The following is a 19,536-nucleotide window of genomic DNA, read 5'->3' as shown; positions in this document are numbered from 1 at the left end:
GAGAGTGAATCTTCCTGGATGATCTGTATTCTTAATTCCGTTCACTCAAAAAAATTGCTTCTCTGGGTCTAGTGAGTCACAGTTGTAATCCTAGCTCCTCAGAATGCTGATATTTGAGGATCATATTTTGAAGCCAGGTGAACCAGGAAAAGTCCATGACACTCTTATCTTCATTTAAACACCAAAAAGTCACAAGTGGAACCTTGGCTTAAGTAATAGAGTAGTAGCCTTGAGGAAGAAAAATAGGAATATCAACTGAGTTCTGATCAAGTTTCAGGACCAGCACCCAAACAAAATCTCTAGATAACAATGGGCTATTACAATGAGCTCTTGTGCTATTGCAAGACACAATGAGATGTATAAGTCGTTATGTAGAAAAATGAATTTTACAACTTTGGTGGGGAAGAGGGGGGTGGAGGAACCGGTGGAGGGGGCAGGGGGGAGGATGGGAAGGGATAGGAAGGGAAAGGAGGAAGCTACAATGCTTGATAAGAAATGTACTCATTATCTTTACCATGTAATTGTAACCCCTCTGTACAGTATTTTCACAATAAAAAAAGAAAAAAATGACACAATTATACTTAATGAATTATCTCTACAGGACAGTTGCACTAAAAAATTCTAGTATTACTTCATAAGGTATGTTCTTTCTGGATCATCTTTTTGCCCCATTGTTTCTCTGAGAATGATGTCTTGATTTTGAAATAGAGGAGAAAAATTCAGTGATGAATTTGGCCTCTGGATCCCTCCCTCATCTATTATTGACATGTTCTCTCTTTTTATTTTTTGGCAGTCCTGGGGCATAAACTATGGGCCTGGGCACTATCACTGAGCTTCTTTTTTCTCAAGGCTAGCACCCTCCCATTTAAGCCACAACACCACTTCCGGCTTTTTCTCTTTACATGGTACTGAGTAATCTAACCCTGGGCTTCATGCATGCTAGGCAAGCACTGTACCACTAAGCTACATTCCCACATGTTCTCTTTAAAAAATATGTCTAACCTGTTTATTTCTGTCCCATCTCTGAAGCCACTGCCAATGCTCTTGAATCTATTTGTTTCACTCCTAACTGCCTTTCATTCACTGTAGCGCAAATTATTTTCTACTCCATCGAAAGAATTATCTTTCATTTTCTTAAACTGCACACTTGATAAGCTAAAATCAAACAACAACTCAATATTTCCAGTGTTTGAAATTGAGGACACTTAGATTAATAAATAGTTAATAATGAATAGCTAATAATCTACCGAAGTCAATGCACAAAAACCCAGATGCTTGGGAAGTCTTTTATTTTCTGCTAACCCCACAATATGCTCTGGTAGATAACAAATTTAAAGTCTACAGATGTAATTAGTTCCCACAAGAGGTGCTCATGAGTTACTTCCAAGGAGTGAGTGCAAATTAAGGCCTTTCTAGAAGTCAGTAACACAGAGTGAATGAAACAGAAAGGAGGGTATGTTTGTCAAGGAAGTATGGGGGTACCTGGGAGCTGACAACAGTGGCTGTATGATAGGTGTCCAGACAGCAGAAACCATAATCTTACAGCTAGAGGATCTAAAACCTACCAGGCATCCTTTAAGTTTGGAAGAGGTCCACACATTTCATGAGAGACTATAGCCTGGTGGCCTCCTGCTAGAAACTGAGCAACTGCTACAAAAAAGCCACACCCAAACTACTAGCTCAAACTTGTAGCCTACAATAGTTGGTATTCAGTGAGCAAACATTAAATTTCTGGTAACTTGCCACACAACATGACAAAAACATCACTCAGAATGCTGGTGGCTCACACCTGTAATCCCAGCTACATAGGAGTCTGAGATCTGAGGCTCTAGATTCAAAGGGATTTCAAGCAGCAATGTCTATGATACTCATATAGAAAAAAACCCTGGAAATTGGTATGGCACAATACCCTAAGTTGAAGACCAAGTACCAACACACACACACACACACACACACACACACACACACACACACACAAATTGAAAAATGAAAACATTTGTTGAAAACAACCTGGTATTTTCTTTGCTGTGTGTAAAACTCTAACATGTCTTAAACTTTTCCTTGTGCTTGAAGAAATTTATTAAAATTCTATAACTACACAACGACACAAATGTGTTGACCACACACTTTTTATATATCATATTGCAATTTTTACTGCAAACAGAGGAGTTTTCCTACTAATTTAATCTAATTATTGGCAGAAAGTGAATCTCATATCTTGGTATTTCTCACAATACCTTAGTTGAAATTAAACATAATGTTCTTAATTAATCAAAAGGAAAAACTTACACTATATCTAAGGGACATTCCTTTTTGTCATTTTTCCTACAAATGAAATTAATTGATTGCAGCACTTAAAAAATATTTTATGCCAAATTAGTACAAGATTCTGATTAAAACTGAAAAATTTGAAGTGCTCTCAATTTCTGCCTCATTTAGATAAAGTACTTAAAGATGTCTTTGGTTTTCCATAAAGATATCGTATCCAAAAATTCATCCATACTGTAAAAATAAGTTAACTATAGGCTACCTATAAATTCACATAGATGTTTCTCAATTCACTAGAGCAAAAACACAGTAAATTCCGACCTAATTCTATAAATATCCCATGAAAATATCTAGAACATTCCATTTTTCTCAGAACAATGAAAGCTGCCAACAAACTCACTAATAGTAAGAGAAGAAAAAAGAGCAAGTTTGTGATGGCTGACATTTTACAAAACCCTTATTCGCATATGGGTATACACACAAAGCCATACAATGTTCAGGTTTACCTGGTAAGAAAAAGAACTCACCCCACAGAGAGAGAAAGACAATTGGGAGGAAGAAGATAGACTTAAGAATTACCTGAATGCATATCTTCCCATGTTTCCATCCATTTGCTTCGTAGAGTTTTCCTGGTGCCCCATTGCTCACTAAGTCAGACCTCAGTCATCCAGCGGAATCACTGGCACCCAGGACTTAGGTAACACCAATAATCTGCTCTCCCTGTGCAAAAATCACCAACTAAATGAAAAAGAAAACAAAGTGTATTTCAGGGTCACATAAAAAAGAACCACCCCCCACACACAAAGAACCACATGCTTTGGGGAGAAAGAAAATTTTGTGTGTGTGTGTGTGTGTGTGTGTGTGTGTGTGTGTGTGTGTGTGTGGTTTGTGTGTTGGTAGAGGTACTTAAACCCAGGACTTGGGAACTATCCTTTAGTGCTACCCTTTAGCTTCTTTGCTCAAGGCCAGTGCTCTGACACTTGAACAACACTTCACCTTTTAGTCATGAAGACAAGAGTATCATAATGTTTCCTACCCAGGCTGGCTTTGAACCTTGATCCTTAGATCTCAGCCTCCCAGTAGCCAGAATTACAGGCATGATCCATTAATGACTGGCATTTGTGACAGACCAATGTATTGACTTCAAACCCCAATACCAGCACAAAAACCAAAAGCAAAACCAAACTTTATAGCATATAAATATACTGATAGCATATTAAACAAATATAATGAAATGTAGAGATCTTGGTGAAGGATATCAGAGAATGACATCATTATTAGCTTTTCTGGCTTTAGAAAACCTAAAATTACTTTCATAAAAGTAAAATAACTACAGAAACACCTAGTACCAAGGTGTATGTTTCAAATAAACCACCTGTTGAGAACAAACTGAAAATGCAGAGGAAAACTAAGAATTTTAGAATTAAGTGATTGCTACGCAGAAAATATACCTGATCATCTGTACCTTCCAACTCTTTCAAATAGGCTACAGTAATGACACAAAAACTATTCTCCTTCTCATTACTCCTTATTTAAAAAACAGGTCTACTTTATTCGCTTTAGGAATACTTTGAATATTTGATTCACTTTTCCCAAAATGTGACTAAAGAAACTCAGTCTTTCAACAACTCCAAATTTTTTATCTTAGCATTTAAATAATTATATCATGTATCTTCTTTGGGTTGGGGGTATCAGAACAACTTTTAACTTGTTCTTTTACCTTTGCTGTTGGGTAGGTGTATTTTCACAAAAGAGAACAGGGAAACACTCAGTAGATCACCTGATTTAAATGTGTGGCTAAAGCTACCAGCACAACTATGCTTATTGCAGCATTATTCACCATAGCTAAGATATGGAACCAACCCAGTTTCCCCTCAGTAGATGAATCGATTAAGACAATGTGATATACATGCATATATAAATCTACATATAATGGAATTCTATGCCTCCATCAGAAATACTGATATTGCCCCATTTGTTAGGAAATAGAAAGACTTGGAAAAAATATATTAAGTGAAGTAAGCCAGCTGCTAAGGAACATAGGTCCTATGTTTTCTGTTATTTGCAATAGCTGGTATATATCTAGGACAAGCAGAAGAAGTCCGAAGCTATGTACATATGACCATATAAGATGATGTTAAGCAAAATGAACCCCGAGAGTACACACGTGGTGTTTTCTTTCTTGCCATGGTTTTAAACATATTTATAATGTACTTTATGATTTTTTTTATTTCTTTTGTATGTTCTTCCCCCATGGTATAACCCCTGTTTTCACTCTATTGATTCTGGTGTCCTGCATCTTATATATACATTTTTCTAATTTGGGTAGGGGAAGGGAAAAAAACAAAATGCTTAAATAAGGATACAGGTTAACCCATTGTAACAATGAGATGTACAAGACACTATGTTGAAAACGAACTTTACAACTTTGGAGGTGGGGGAGGGGATGGAAGAGTTAGGAAGGTCTGAGGGAAGGGATGATAGGGAAAAACAATGGAAGGGGTAAAAATGCTCCATAGGAAATGTAGTCATTACCTTACTCATGTATCTCTAATCCCTCTGTACTGTATCTTTACAATAAAAATATATGTTAATAAAAGGAAAACAATAAATTTAAGTGGTAACTTACTCAAGCAGCTGAGATCTGAGGATCATGGTTTAAAACCAGCTCAGGCAGGAAAGAGAGAGACTCTTATCTCCAACTGAAAACCAAAAAGCTGGAAGATGTAACTCAAGTGGGAAGGTGCTAACCTTGAAAAGCAAAAATTGGGGGTGGGGACAGAGGACACCACCCAGGGCCAAACTTCAAACCCAATGACCACCACACATATACACAAAATTCTAACTAACAAAATTTCATATCTACATCGTCTGAACTGCCTAATTGGAAATGTGCATAAGAACTTAAAAATATTTCTATTTTTAAGAAATACATTTTAATACATTTCTACTGTAAAAATACTGTATATAGGTGTTACAGATACATAAGCAAAGTAATGAGTACATTTCTTATCAAGCATTGTTGCCTCCTCCTTTGTTTTTCCCCTACCATCCATTCCCTCCCACCTCTACAACTACACTCCTCCTCCCTCCCCCCTTAAATTGTTAAGTTCGTTTTTCTACATACTGTCTTGTACATCTCATTGTTACAATGGGTCAGCCTGAATCACTATTTAAGCATTTTGATTTTTCCCTTCCCCTCCCCAAATTAGAGAAGTGTATATACAAGATACAGGGCACTGACATCAAATACAGTGAAAATAGGGGTAATACCACAGGAAAGGATCATACAAAGAAACAAAAAAATCACATGGTACATTATAAATATGTTAGAAACAATAGTAAGGGGGAAAATAACCTGTGTCCCTATCTTGGGGTTCATTTCACTTAACACGTCTTATCTGTTCATAAGAAATACATTTTAAAAAAGAAATATATCAACACAATTTTTTATATGTGTAAAATCCATTATTATTTGGGACCATGACATTGTTTGAAAACTAAGAAAATAAAGGTTGATCTAAATATACATATACCTCTTTCATTTGCACACTTGTAATTTTCCCTTGGATTTTAAGAATAATATAGTGTTTTCATCCTAATGCAAACCAGATGACCCAACTAGTCACAAACACATCAAGATAACAAACAAGGAATGTGTAAGAACTAATTTTTTTGGAATCCTTGCAAAATGATCTAATTTTCGATTTAATTGTAATTTCCCTTTCAGTACAATATGTAATTGGGAATTACAGAATTCCATCCTGTATATTTAATGTTCGGGATTTTGTGTTTCTCTCTCTGTATGTAATTTCCATGAGTGCATGAGAAAATGGAAGGAAATCCACTATGTGTTCTCTTCTTCTCCCTCTCCCTCTCCCTCTCCCTCTCCCTCTCGCTCTCCCTCTCCCTCTCCCTCTCCCTCTCCCTCTCCCTCTCCCTCTCCCTCCCTCCCTCCCTCCCTCCCTCCCTCCCTCCCTCCCTCTCTCTCTCTCTCTCTCTCTCTCTCTCTCTCTCTCTTTCTGCTTGCCTCTCTGCTTGTGCCCTTGAGAGGTGAAGTGCAGACGGGGGTCTCAGGGAACCTCCTCTAGATTCCTTCTCAAAGCAAGCCATCCTAGCTTAAATTCTCTTATCTATAACTTTCTCTCTCTCCTCAAGTACATCCACATTGTGTTACTGTGTGATCTGTCTGCCTTGTTTATATATTTGTCTGATTCCTATTTGTCTGCTTCCTGTTTGCCTGCTTCCTCTTTGCTTACTTACTTAATGTTCCACCAAGTTTTCTTACCATCCTGACATGTTTTTTGCCATCTTGGCCATGTGGTTGGTTTTCATACAACTCCACACTTTTAACAAGTACTTAAAGGTCAATTAATATGATAGTGTGTCTTATTATTAAAATTGTTTTAAAGGTTTGACTTTTTCTTTGTTTGGTGTTGCCTGTTTTTCTAGCATTGAGCCCATGGTTTGATCATAAAATGGGCAAAATGGTATTTTGCCACTAGAATTCTGAAGAACTTATGCCCGATTTTCATTTTTTTTTTTATTGTAAAGCTACTATACAGAGGGTTACAGTTACATGAGTGAGGTTATGAGTACACGTCCTCTTGCACATTGTTACCCCCCTCCATTGTTTTCCCCCTACCATCCCCTCCCTCCCTCCCTTCCCCGAGGTTCTTTTTTTTTTTTTTTTTTGATTGTGATTAAATGATTACATAATTTCAAAGTCACAAGTTCATTCTAACTTCCCTGGAGCAAATTGTCTGCCACAGTCTGTAATATATAACAGTGTTAACATGTTATATACCATATTTGTGATCAGCAGCATGGGGATATTTAGTAGTGGTTCAACAGATGAGCGGGAGTTCTTTGTTTCTTAAGTCCTGTTAGTTTTGTCGTATCACCTAACCTTTTTGGATTTAGCATCCACTTATCAGGGAGACCATGTACCGTTTGTCTCTTCGTTCTTGGCTTACCTCGCTCAACATGATTCCTTCTAGCTCCATCCATTTCCCTGCAAATGCCATTATTTTGTCATTTCTAATGGCTGCATAATATTCCATTGTGTATAGATACCACAATTTTTGGATCCATTCATCTGTGGTGGGGCACCTAGGTTGTTTCCATGTCCTAGCTATTGCGAACAGTGCTGCAATAAACATGGAGGTGCCACGTGTCCCTTGTATAATGGTTCCTGTTGTTCAGGGTAGATGCCTAGAAGTGGTATGACTGGGTCGTAAGGGAGGTCAATCTTTAGCTTTCTAAGGACCCTCCAGACTGCTTTCCAAAGTGGTTGTATAAGTGTACATTCCCACCAGCAGTGTAATAGGGTTCCTCTTTCTCCACAATCCCCTCCAGCATTTGTCGTTGGCTGATTTGTGGATGTGGGACATTCTGATTGGGGTAAGGTGGTATCTCAGGGTTGTCTTTATTTGCATTTCCTTCACCACCAGGGATGATGAACATTTCCTCATGTGTTTCTTTGCCATTTTTATTTCTTCATTTGAGAAGTCCCTCTTTAGTTCCCTTGCCCATTTAGTAATTGGTTTGTTAGGTTTGGGAGGGATTAGTTTCTTGAGTTCCCTGTATATACAGAATGTTAACCCCTTGTCTGATATATTGCTGGTAAATATTTTTTCCCAATTAGTTGGTTGTCTTTCTAGCTTAGTTGCGATAGATTTAGCTGTGCAGAAGCTTTTTATTTTAAGGTAGTCCCATTTGTCGAGTCTCTCTCCAACTTGTTGTGACCCTGGGACTCTGTTCAGGAAGTTCCTTCCTGTGCCTATTAGTTCAAGTGTCTCTCCTACTCTGTCCTGTAGTAGTTTCAGAGATTCAGGTTTAATGTTAAGGTCTTTAATCCATTTTGAGTTGATGTTGGTGCATGGTGATAGGCTGGGGTCCACTTTTAGTTTTCTGCATGTGGCTGCCCAGTTTTCCCAGCACCAGCGGTTGAAGAGGCTGTGTTTCTTCCATTGTATGTCTTTGGCTCCTTTGTCGAATATCAGCTGGCTGTAGGCCTGTGGATTTATATCTGGATCTTCTATTCTGTTCCATTGGTCTTCGGGTCTGTTTTTGTGCCAGTACCATGCTGTCTTTGTGATTATAGCTCTGTAGTAGAGTTTGAAGTTTGGCATGGATAGCCCTCCCATATTGTCTTTATCCCCTAGAATTGTTTTGGCTATTCTAGGTCTTTTGTTGTTCCATATAAATTTTTGGACTGTTTTCTGTATTTCAGTGATGTACATCATTGGGATTTTAATAGGAATTGCATTGAATTTGTATATTAGTTTTGGAAGTATCACCATCTTTACTATATTAAGTCGGCCTATCCAGGAGCATGGGAGGTCTTTCCATTTCCTAGTGTCTTCTGCAATTTCTTTCTTTAACTTTTTATAGTTCACATTAAATAGTTCTTTTACATCTTTGGTTAGGTTAATTCCTAAATATTTTATTTTTTGGGAGGTTATTGTGAATGGGGTTGCTCCCTTTATTTCCCTCTCTTCCTGTGCGTTATCAGTGTATAGGAAGGCAACTGTTTTTTGTGGGTTTATTTTGTATCCTGCTATTTTGCCGAAGTGATTTATGATTTCTAAAAGTTTGGGGATGGAGTTTTTGGGATCGTGGAGGTATAGTATCATGTCGTCTGCAAAAAGGGATAGTTTCACTTCTTCTTTCCCTATGCGGATCCCTTTAATGTCTTTTTCTTGCCTTATTGCCCTGGCTAAGGGTTCTAGGACTATGTTGAAGAGGAGTGGAGACAGTGGACATCCTTGCCTTGTTCCTGTTTTTAGGAGGATTGGTTGTAGCTTTTCCCCATTAATTATAATATTGGCTATTGGTCTGTCATAAATGGCTTTTATTGTTTTTAGAAATGTTCCTTCTATTCCTATTTTCTCCAGAGCTTTTAGCATGAATGAATGTTGAATTTTATCAAAGGCCTTTTCTGCATCTGTGGTGATAATCATGTGATTCTTGACCTTGGCTCTGTTGATATGCTGGATTACATTTATTGACTTACGTATGTTAAACCATCCCTGTGTCTCTGGGATGAAGCCTACCTGATCATAGTGTATTATTTTTTTAATGTGTTTCTGGATTCTGTTAGCTAGAATCTTGTTAAGGATCTTTGCATCTGTGTTCATCAAGGAGATTGGCCTGTAATTCTCCTTTTTGGTTGGGTCTTTGCCTGGTTTGGGGATGAGTGTGATATTGGCTTCGTAGAATGAGTTTGGGATAGCTCCCTCCTTCTCTGTTTCTCTGAAGAGCTTGAGGAGTATGGGTATTAGTTCTTCTTTAAAGGTCTTATAGAATTCTGCTGTGAATCCATCTGGCCCTGGGCTTTTTTTTGTTGGAAGACTTTTGATAGCTTCCTGTATCTCATTATAGGATATTGGCTTGTTTAATTGGTTAACTTCTTCTTTGCTCAGTTTGGGTAACTTGTATTTCTCTAAAAATGCATCCATTTCCGCCAGATTTTCTTCCTTTAGAGAGTATAGCTTTTGAAAGTAGTCTGTTAGAATTGTTTGGATATCTTGGGTACGTGTTGTGATGTTTCCCGTGGCATCCCTAATCCTATTAATATGGGTTTCCTCTCTTCTTTTTTTAATTAATCTTGCCAACGGGCCATCAATTTTGTTTATTTTTTCAAAGAACCAGCTTTTTGTTTGGTTTATTTTGGTTATGGTTTTCTGATTTTCTAATTGGTTAATCTCTGCTCTCAATTTGGTTATCTGGCTTCGTCTAGTAGCTTTAGGTCCCATTTTTTCTTGTTTTTCTAGCTGTTTTAGTTGCAACATGAGATTATTTACTTGGTCTGTCTCCATTCTCTTGATGTGGGCACTGAGGGCAATAAATTTGCCCCTCAGGACTGCTTTTGCTGTGTCCCACAAGTTTCTTTGTGAGGTGTTTTCATTTTCATTGAGTTGTAGGAAATGCTTTATTTCTTCTCTGATCTCTTCTGTTACCCAGGCCTCGTTAAGGACTGTGCTGTTCAATTTCCATGTATTAGAGAAATTTCTGCGGTATGCTTTGTTATTGAGAGCTAGCTTGATTCCACTGTGGTCAGATAGGATACAGGGGATTATGTCGATCCCTTTGTATTTGCTTAAGTTCCTTGCATGAACTATGATATGGTCTATTTTGGAGAAAGTTCCATGAGCTGCTGAGAAGAATGTGTACTGTGTTGTTTTAGGGTGAAATACTCGGTAGATGTCAGTTAATTCCACTTGAAGTATGGCCTCACTTAATTCGGTAGCTTCTTTGCCAATCCTCAGGTTGGTAGACCTGTCCTTTGGTGAGAGTGGCGTGTTAAAGTCTCCTAGTATTATCGTATTGGGATCTATTTTATTCTGTAAGTTTGAGAGCATTTGTTTAACATATCTGGGTGCACCGATATTTGGGGCATATAAGTTGATGATGGTTATATCCTCCTCTTGGATTGTTCCCTTTATTAATATGTAGTGTCGGTCCTTGTCTTTCTGTACTGATTTTAATGAAAAGTTTATTTTGTCAGATATCAGGATAGCTACACCTGCTTTCTTATTGGGGGAATTTGATTGGTAGATCCTTTTCCACCCCTTCACTCTGAGTTTGTTTGTATGTTTGGCTGAGAGGTGGGTCTCCTGAAGGCAACAGATGGATGGGTCTTGTTTTCTGATCCAGTCCTCAGTTCGTTTTCTTTTAATTGGCGAATTCAGCCCATTTATATTAAGAGAAAGTATAGAGAGATGCATTGTTGTCCCTGCCATTCCGTTTTCCTAAGTTTTTCTTCTTTCCTTTCCTCCTGTGCTTGCTCAGTTAGACTTTGAGTAATGCCTGTTTGGGGCAGGTCCCAGTTCCTGGTTGCTTTCTTCAGGTTGTGTCCCCCCTCTTAGAATTCTTTGTAATGCTGGCTTAATGTTTATGTATTCATTTAGTTTTTCTTTGCTATTAAAAGTTTTCAGTTCTCCATCGAATGTGAAGGCTAGCTTTGCCGGGTATATCAGTCTGGGTTGGCAGTTATTGGCTCTCAGGGCTCGTATGGTGCTTTCCCAGGCTTTTCTTGCATTCATTGTTTGTGTGGAGAGATCTGCAGTGATTCTAATTTTTTTCCCGTTGTAGTATAGCTCCTTCTTCATTTTTGCTGCATGCAGGATTGTTTCCTTATTATTCAGATCCATCATTTTTACTATGATGTGCCTAGAAGTGTTTCTCCTGGGATCTTGCTTGTTGGGTGTTCGATAAGCTTTTGTGATGTAGTTAAGATGGTCGTTTTTGAGGTGGGGAAAATTTTCATTGACTATCCTGTTAAATAGGTGTTGCATTCCCTTGCTCTGGAATTCCTCACCTTCGTCCACTCCGATTATGCGAAGGTTAAATTTTTTAGCATTATCTGCTTGCTCTTGAATTTCCCTTTGGTTTAATTTGAGTGATTTTTCCATATCTGTCACTTTTTGGTCCAGTTGGTGTATTCTGTCTTCTGTATCTGACACTCTACCTTCCATTTCATTCACTCTGTTGACCGTGGCTTCTATTGTGGTTTGCATGGTGGAAATGGATCCCTTTATGGATTCAATGTTGGTTCTCAGAGTACTGATCTCACCTCTCAATGAGGTGAGATCAGTATGCATGACCTCTAATTTGGCGTTTATCTCACTTCTTACTGAGGTTTGTGCAGCTTCTATTTTTGCATCCAACTTTTGTTTGATATCCTGTATATCTTTTGATAGTTCATCCTTGTGCTCTTTCAATTTCTGATCCATATCTCGCTTTATTTCTTGAGTCATTGCCTCCAGCAACCCTTGGATGTAGTTTTTGTCTTCCATTCCTGCTTTGCTCCCACTGGGGCTCTCCCCTGAGTGGCTGCTGGCTTTTGAGGTGAGCTTGCTGTCCTGGGTAGTGGTAAACCTTGTGATTTTTCTCTGTGATTTTCGCATGGGGGTTCAGGAGACTGCTCTTCAATCTTGTTTTGGTGTGTCTGTCTTTGCTTGGTTGCTGATTCTGTATTGGTAGAGAGAGTCTGTGCCTGCTCTGGATTCTGTTGGGAGCCTATTTCCAGCTGCTATTCTGACTTACTTAGGATTCTCAGCTCTCTGCTGTAGCAATTCCCGCCTTTGGAAGGGTTGAGCAGCCTAGACTGCTTGTGTTTGCTCCTGTGGGTGCTCTTGGGAAGATCAGATGCTCTGGATGCACTCTCCCAAATACTGGAGTCTGCTATGGGCTCCTGATGTGTTTTTGTTTGTTTGTTTGGGGCTGGTTGTGGGCTTGAACTCTAGGTTTGGGTGCTGTCCCTCAGCTCTTCAGCTCAGGGCTGGCACCCTACCATTTGAGCCACAGCCCCACTTCTGACCCTTTTTGCTTTGTTCAGGCGCCGGTCCCCGGGCCTGGTTCCTGCCCCAGCCTGGAGCGCGCTCGTTAGGCCTGTGCTAATGTGTATACCACCTAGGTTATGCAGCCTGGAGGACACAGTTCAAATTTCTTCTACTGTTGGTAGTCTTGACCCAGGGCATTTTGGGCATTTAATTGGGCATTTAATGACCCTGGCTTGGGCATTTAAGCTCCCTTCCAGGGCGCTCTTGCTCTGGACTGGCCAGCAGAGTGTGCTCCACCGGCTGGTGGAGCTCTCGAACAGTTCCCGGTTTTAGTGGGTCCTGTGGTCCGGGTGTTGGGGTAGGGAGTCTAGGTCAGGGTCTGGGGATTCCCTCCAGCTCTGGTCTCCCTTGATGGATTCACTGTCCCCTGTTGGGTACTCACCCTGTAGGTCGTCAGTTGTTGTTGCAGTCCGAGTTCAGTTGGGGTGGTTGCGGGCTGGGTTGGGTGGCTCCCCGCCGGGTAGTTGCAATCGCGATTGGGCGGGTGTTCTGCCGACAGGTCCCTTTGTCGCGCTGCTGGTGCTGGGCGGCTTTGGCGGGATGGAGCCTCTCAGCTCCTGTGGAGAGTGAGGGGTGGGGGTGGGATCCTCGTGGAGACTCCCGGCTGGTAGGTTTCTCTGTTCCTGGCAATCCGCTGTTCTGCAATCCGGTACCTGGTGATCTGCAAGCAGCCCCCTGTGTCTCTGTGGCTCTGGCAGCCCCCGCCGGGCCGGCTGGCTGGTGGCTTGGCGCACTGCTGCGTGGCCAGTAAAGGTTGGGGGAGGGGTCTTCGCTCTTCTCTGTTCTGAAATTCTTCTTTTCCTCTCTTTTTTTTTTTGTTATTTTCCACCTCTGGTTTTTCTCTGAGTGTTCGTCTTTTTGTTGTGGTCGGTCTCTTGGGGAGATTAAACGTTGGAACTCGAACTCTCTTTTTGGTTGGAGAGAGCTGTGGCGTTTCCCTACTGCCCCGTGGCCATCTTGGTCCCCCCTCCCGATTTTCATTTTTTAAAAAAAAAATCATGCCTTAAAATTTTTGTGCAAAAGTGTGTGTGTGTGTGTGTGTAAACATGTTTAAAGTACTTTCATTGTAATGGATAAAAATTGTTATCATGGTCTAAAATTATTTGCTTTTTCATTTAATGTAACTAATGTAAACCTGTGTTAAAGGACATAATTATTAATTTTGCTGTTTGTTAAAAGGAAAAACTTTTATCAACAGTAGTGGTGATGTGAGCCTAAAATCTACCAAACTGATCTGACCCTACTGCCTGACTAGGAAGGTCCAAAGTAAATTGTTTTGAGGCAGTTCTGAGATAACTGGCTCTACAGGCCAAAGTTAAAAAAAAGGAAATTGTTTTAAATTCAAACCACAGAGAAGCTCATCAATTTTGGTGTAAACAAATGTGTCTACGAGTTATGACATTATATTTTTTTTAAAAAAAGAAGGGAAAAAGAAAGAAATTAACATTAACCACAAAACAGTTGAGTAGCATGATATGAGTACATCTTGAATTTTACAAGATAGGAAAAAGAGTGAAGCCTTGCTAAAGTCACACAGGGGGTGGACATTGAGAGGAGTGAAGCCCTGGTAAAAACGAAGCATTCTGGAAGGAAGGGAACAGAGCCTCATTAAAGTGGCTCCTGTTGGCTAGGCAAGTCAGAGAGGGACAGGACTAAGGAAAGTTGCAGGAGTTGGCTAGGTGGGGCTATTAGGGGCACAGCACTGTTCTCACAGTTGAAGGGTTTCCATTCACTGCAGCTTGCTGAGCAGGTGAGCTGGAGACTGAGGCTCTCGTGACTTTTGTAGTGGATTTAAATTCACAGGTAGTGATTTCAGATGCTGTGTAGAGAGAGATCTTATTACCTCACCAGATCACAAACCCTCTGAATCTGGCCACCACCTGTCCACATTTAGCTGACTCATGAGACACTTCCCTCATTTGAGAGATGATTTCTCAACTTTTCCATTGAGTAAAAGAAAAAAAAAAAACTCTGATGGCAGCACTTCCTATCAGCAATGGGCTGGTTCTTCATTCGCCTTCTCTGAAAATATCAGCACACATGAACATATAACAGCTCCTGTCATCTCTCATCTTCCAACCCCTGGTCTTTCTGAGCCCACTTGGTCCTTTCTGAAATCCGGAAGCTTTTCAGGATACCAAGAACAATATAAATCATGTAGAGTCTCAGCTCTAAAGAACACTTACCTGAAATTTCTGAGAAAATACAAAGAACATAAAGGAATGGAATGAATATCTTTTGATAACCAAAGGAACTGAAAGATGTGTGTGTGTGTGTGTGTGTGTGTGTGTGTGTGTGTGTGTGTGTGTGCAATATAATAGATAATGACAAACACTCCACTCTAACACCCTTTCTATTATCAGAGTTATGTAATACATAACACATGAACCAAAAGGTGTTAGAAATTTGCAACTCCAAAGACTTCAAACCCTGTTCTAATACCAAAAGGATGAAATTCTCATGCCATCTTTTGAGGCAGTACTCAATACCCTGGTGGTATTTATTTATCAAGATTCATTATAATGTCACCTTCTTTTGGATTTTTTTTACTTTTTCTGTGACTGGAATCATGAATCCTTAGAATTGTATGAATAAATGTCCCCAAACAATATCACAGGAGGCTTCTCTAGTCTGGATAGGTTTGTTCTGGGAGAAGCCATTCTGACAGCAGGCTAGGAACACATGAGAGAAATGGTCTTATGTCAGAATTGTGGCCTTAACAGGTTAGCTTCAAACTTAAATGGGATGGAGGAAGAAGTTCCATTAGAGGTCATCTCTCTCAAGGGTTTGGAAACCAAGAAAAGTGATGGTGGACTCAGTTGTTAATTGTTATTTGAGACCTCACTATGGGTAACATAAAAACAGTAGCAACAGCCAGGCACTGGTAGCTTATGCCTCTAATCCTAGCTACTTAGGCTATATGGACTACAGTTGGAAACCAGCCTATGCAGTAATGTCCACCACACTCCTATCTCAAATTAACCACCAGAATTCTGGATGTGGAGCTGTGACTTAAGAGATAGGGTGTAATCCCTGAACAAAAAAAAAAGCTCAGGAGCATTCAGGGCCTGAGTTTAATCCCTAGCTCAGGCACAAAAATGTTAGCAGCAAAAACATGTCTACTGTGGAGATTTCAGGACAATTTAGGATGTGGATGTTCCAAACTACCCTTGGAGACTGTGTTTTGATAGCGACTCTTACTTTGCTTATAAATGAAATGTGCCTAACTTCAGCAATGAGAGCGGACATGGGTAGAATCCTTTCTGAATGTGGGAAAAGGAGAGGCTAGCTGGATGATGGAAGAAGTCTAAGTTTGCAGCCCTTAAACACTGCTCTTACATGGTGGCAATCACCTGATAGTCCCCAGGGTTACCTGGGAAGCATGGAGAATAATATGGAAGAAAGTACTTCTTCTTTTTTTTTTTTTTTACTAGAGAGTTATAAGATGAATTGTTTTTCTTACAGCATAAAGGGAAAAGTTGTGTCCAGAAAAAGGAACCAATACCTCACTGTCCTGTGTTGATATTGTGACATCCTGAACCAGATTGTCCTCTAATTCAAGCTGCTTGTGAATGATTACCTGCTATGCAGCCCTGTGCTGGTTGCTAGGTGGGTAACCCCTTGGCCACCATAGAAAACTGTCACTTTCCACTTAGCAGGTAGTCCTACTGGAATCTGTGGCTGCCTGGATATGATCCCATGCCCCCAGGACTAGACTAGAGGCTGGACTACCAGACTCTAACTGTGCAACCCTACATACCTATACATGCTGAAGTGGAAGCACTGGGACTGGAATGACATCCTTGGGCTGGAAGGAAGACCAACAGGGGAGGGAGAAATGGAAGAAATCTTTGGAGCCAAGATGAAGAAAACAAAGGATTCATTTTGTCTAAGAAAGGGAAGATCCAGCCTAAAGGCTCTCCTTGCATATATGAATGTATGAGGACTTGTTGGGACTATAGCTAGCAAGTGCAAAGTCAAGATGTACCCTATGCTGGTGGCGGAGCCATACCTGGGAGTATCCAATATCTTTGGGCCATTGAGTGGACCCTTTATGTCCTCTAGACATGGTAGCAATGGCTTATCATATCTAAGTGGAAGCTAGGCCTTAGACTCACCCCTCACTCCACCAGCTTCACCAATGTACTCTCCTCAGCATCCACGCCTGACAACGCAGAAGGTCAATGTATACTCTCTTGTGGCATCTGGGCTGGTCCACACTATGAGCACTTAGACTATGCAGATTCTCTCTGTTCTAAATCAGAGGATCTTTTCCAGATATGACCTCCCTATGGCACATGCTCATGTCAGTGAAAGCTGATTTCTGTGATAGTGTGTTAATAATTGTCTAAAGGGAACTGGGGAAAGCAGTAGCATCCATTGGATCCATGTGGATTTAGATTATGGTTTGGTAACTAGCAACAAGCACAACAAATTTGGTCAATAAGTCAATATCAAGGACTACTAAAGTTCCACACTGGTTACACATACCTATAATCCTACCTCCTCAGGAGGTTGAGATGTTAGGCTCAGAGTATGAAACCAGACTGTCCAGAAAATTCCTGTAAAACTCATAAGTACAACTAACCATGAAAAATCTGCAATTGGTAGATCTCTGGCTTTGAGCTTAGGGATAGTACACAGAGCCTCCATTTCAGCATCAGTACTAGCATGCGCGCACGCACACCACACACACACACACACACACACACACACACACACACACACACACACACACACACGTGTGTTTACATGCCCAGACACACATATGTTAACTAGTTAGGCATGGAAGATTGAAATGTAAATTCAGTCTCTAGGCATATGCTATATTTTCCTATCAGACATTAATTACCAGGCAAGATTTGAAATTTACTGTAGCAAGCATTTTAATTTTTATTGCCCAGCTTCTGCCACTGCTGGGATCACATTTCTTTCAATCTCATATATCACCTCAATCTACCTTGCTCCTTTTAAAATATGTACATTGAGTATAATGATTGTATTTATCCACTCTTCCTTTCTCCATGCCTTTGCTCCTTTCCCTTGACTTCATCCTGCCACCACTCCTCACCAACAACACATGTTCCATCTTCCTGATATTTATTTTCTTAAATTGTAAAAATTACTCAAAAGAGTTACACCACTGCAATCCTCAAGTGTATATGCTATACTGTAATTATTCAGCTTGTATAGAAATGCATATGACCCTGTATGTGTTTTCACAAATGTGTATACTTTAAATCTAACGTCCATATGTGAAAGAAAACATGTTCCTTGTATCTCTGGTCTAGACCTACTTCTCTTAACATGATTTTGTCCGTCCATTTCCTTAAAATGATACAATAATATTCTTCCTGATGGATGAGTTAAATTCCATTGTGGATCTATACCACATTTTCTTGATCCATTTGAAGGCATCTAGGCTGATTCCTAACTTGGCTACAGTGAATAGTGCAACAATGAACATGGGTGTGCAAATATCTTTACCATATCATGACTTGTAAACATTTGAATAGATTCCCAAGAATGGTATGGCTGGATAATCCTATGTTGGTTATTTTAAGAATCCCTAAACTGGGGCTGGGAAGGTGGCTCAGTGGTAGAGCACTTGCCTTACAAGCCTGAGGCCCTGGGTTCGATTCCTCAGCACCACATAAGCAAAAAGAAAAAAGCCGGAAGTGGCGCTGTGGCTCAAGTGGTAGAGCATTAGCCTTGAGCTGAAGAGCTGAGGGATAGCATCCAGGCCCAGAGTTCAGGCCCCACTACTGGATCCCCCATAAAAACAAAATCCCTAAACTGCCTTCCATAATTTCTACACCAGTTTATATTCTCACAAATAATGCATCCTCACCAGCATTTGTTGTTTGTAATTTTGATGATGACCATTCTCACTGGGGTGAAATGGAGTCTCACTTTTTCTGATTTGCATTTACTTCATGACCAGAGATGTTGAGCATTTCCTGATGTGTTTATTGACCTTTTTTACTTCTCTTCTTAAGAAATCTGTATTTAGTTCTTTTGCCCATTTATTTATTGAGTTATTAATTCTTTGACTTATAATTTCATAAACCCTTCATTTCTGGATATTAGACCCTTATTGAATGTTCAGCTGGTTCTCCCATTCTCCTATTTTTTGATGCTATTTATTTCATTTGTCTGAAATATATATATATACTTGCTGTACATTAGTTTCAAATGGAAAGCACAAGTTTAATTAAAATAATTGATTTTAGCTAGGTGCAGGTGGTTCACACCTATAATTCTAACTAGGAGGCTGAAATCTAAGAATTGTAGTTCATATATAGCTTAGGCGGGAAAAGTCCAGGAGACTCATCTCTAATTAATCAACAAAAAACCAGAAATGGAGTTCAGGCTCAAATGATGGTGCAGTAGACTTAAGATGGGGTGGAAAGCTCAAGGACAGCACCTAGACCTCTGAGGTTCAAGCCCCAGGCATGCACGCACGCGTGCGCGCACCCACCCACCCCCTACACCCCCACACACATATACACACACACACACAGTTGATCTTTATTATATTAATTTTGCTTCTTACAATATATTATCTTTTTTAAATTGGTTATTTTAAACAATTTGAGAAAATTGATAGAAATGATGCAGACGTTTTAATTTTCCTGAGTCCATTTGAGAGCTTATTGCTAATAAGCTCTGATCACCCTAAGTGTTTTATTTGATACCTCTCTAAATAAATATGTGCTTCTATATAGGGCCAAAACAAACAATCCAGGTCCAGAAATATATTCACATTAATACATCACAAGAAACTAAACTTGAAACTCCATTGTTTTACTAGCAAACATAACCCTAATATTATTCAGTCTTGGCATTCTCACTTGCCAAAAGGATGGTTGGTATTCCTTTCTTATTGTTTTATTTTCATCTTATTTAATCTTTAGGT

The 19,536-nt window shown here is 39.8% G+C and overlaps 1 pseudogene; it reads right to left on the bottom strand.

Moving 5' to 3' along the window:
- Nucleotides 1-16,686, bottom strand: part of LOC122109099 — an 82,169-nt pseudogene extending 65,483 nt beyond the window's left edge.
- Nucleotides 16,687-19,536: the final 2,850 nt, after the last annotated feature.

This window comes from Dipodomys spectabilis, unplaced genomic scaffold, assembly GCF_019054845.1.
Source record: "Dipodomys spectabilis isolate Male_0828 unplaced genomic scaffold, ASM1905484v1 ptg000068l, whole genome shotgun sequence".
Taxonomy (NCBI): Eukaryota; Metazoa; Chordata; class Mammalia; order Rodentia; family Heteromyidae; genus Dipodomys; species Dipodomys spectabilis.
Note: the sequence above shows the minus strand (reverse complement) of the source record. Positions and strands in the feature narration are given on the sequence as shown.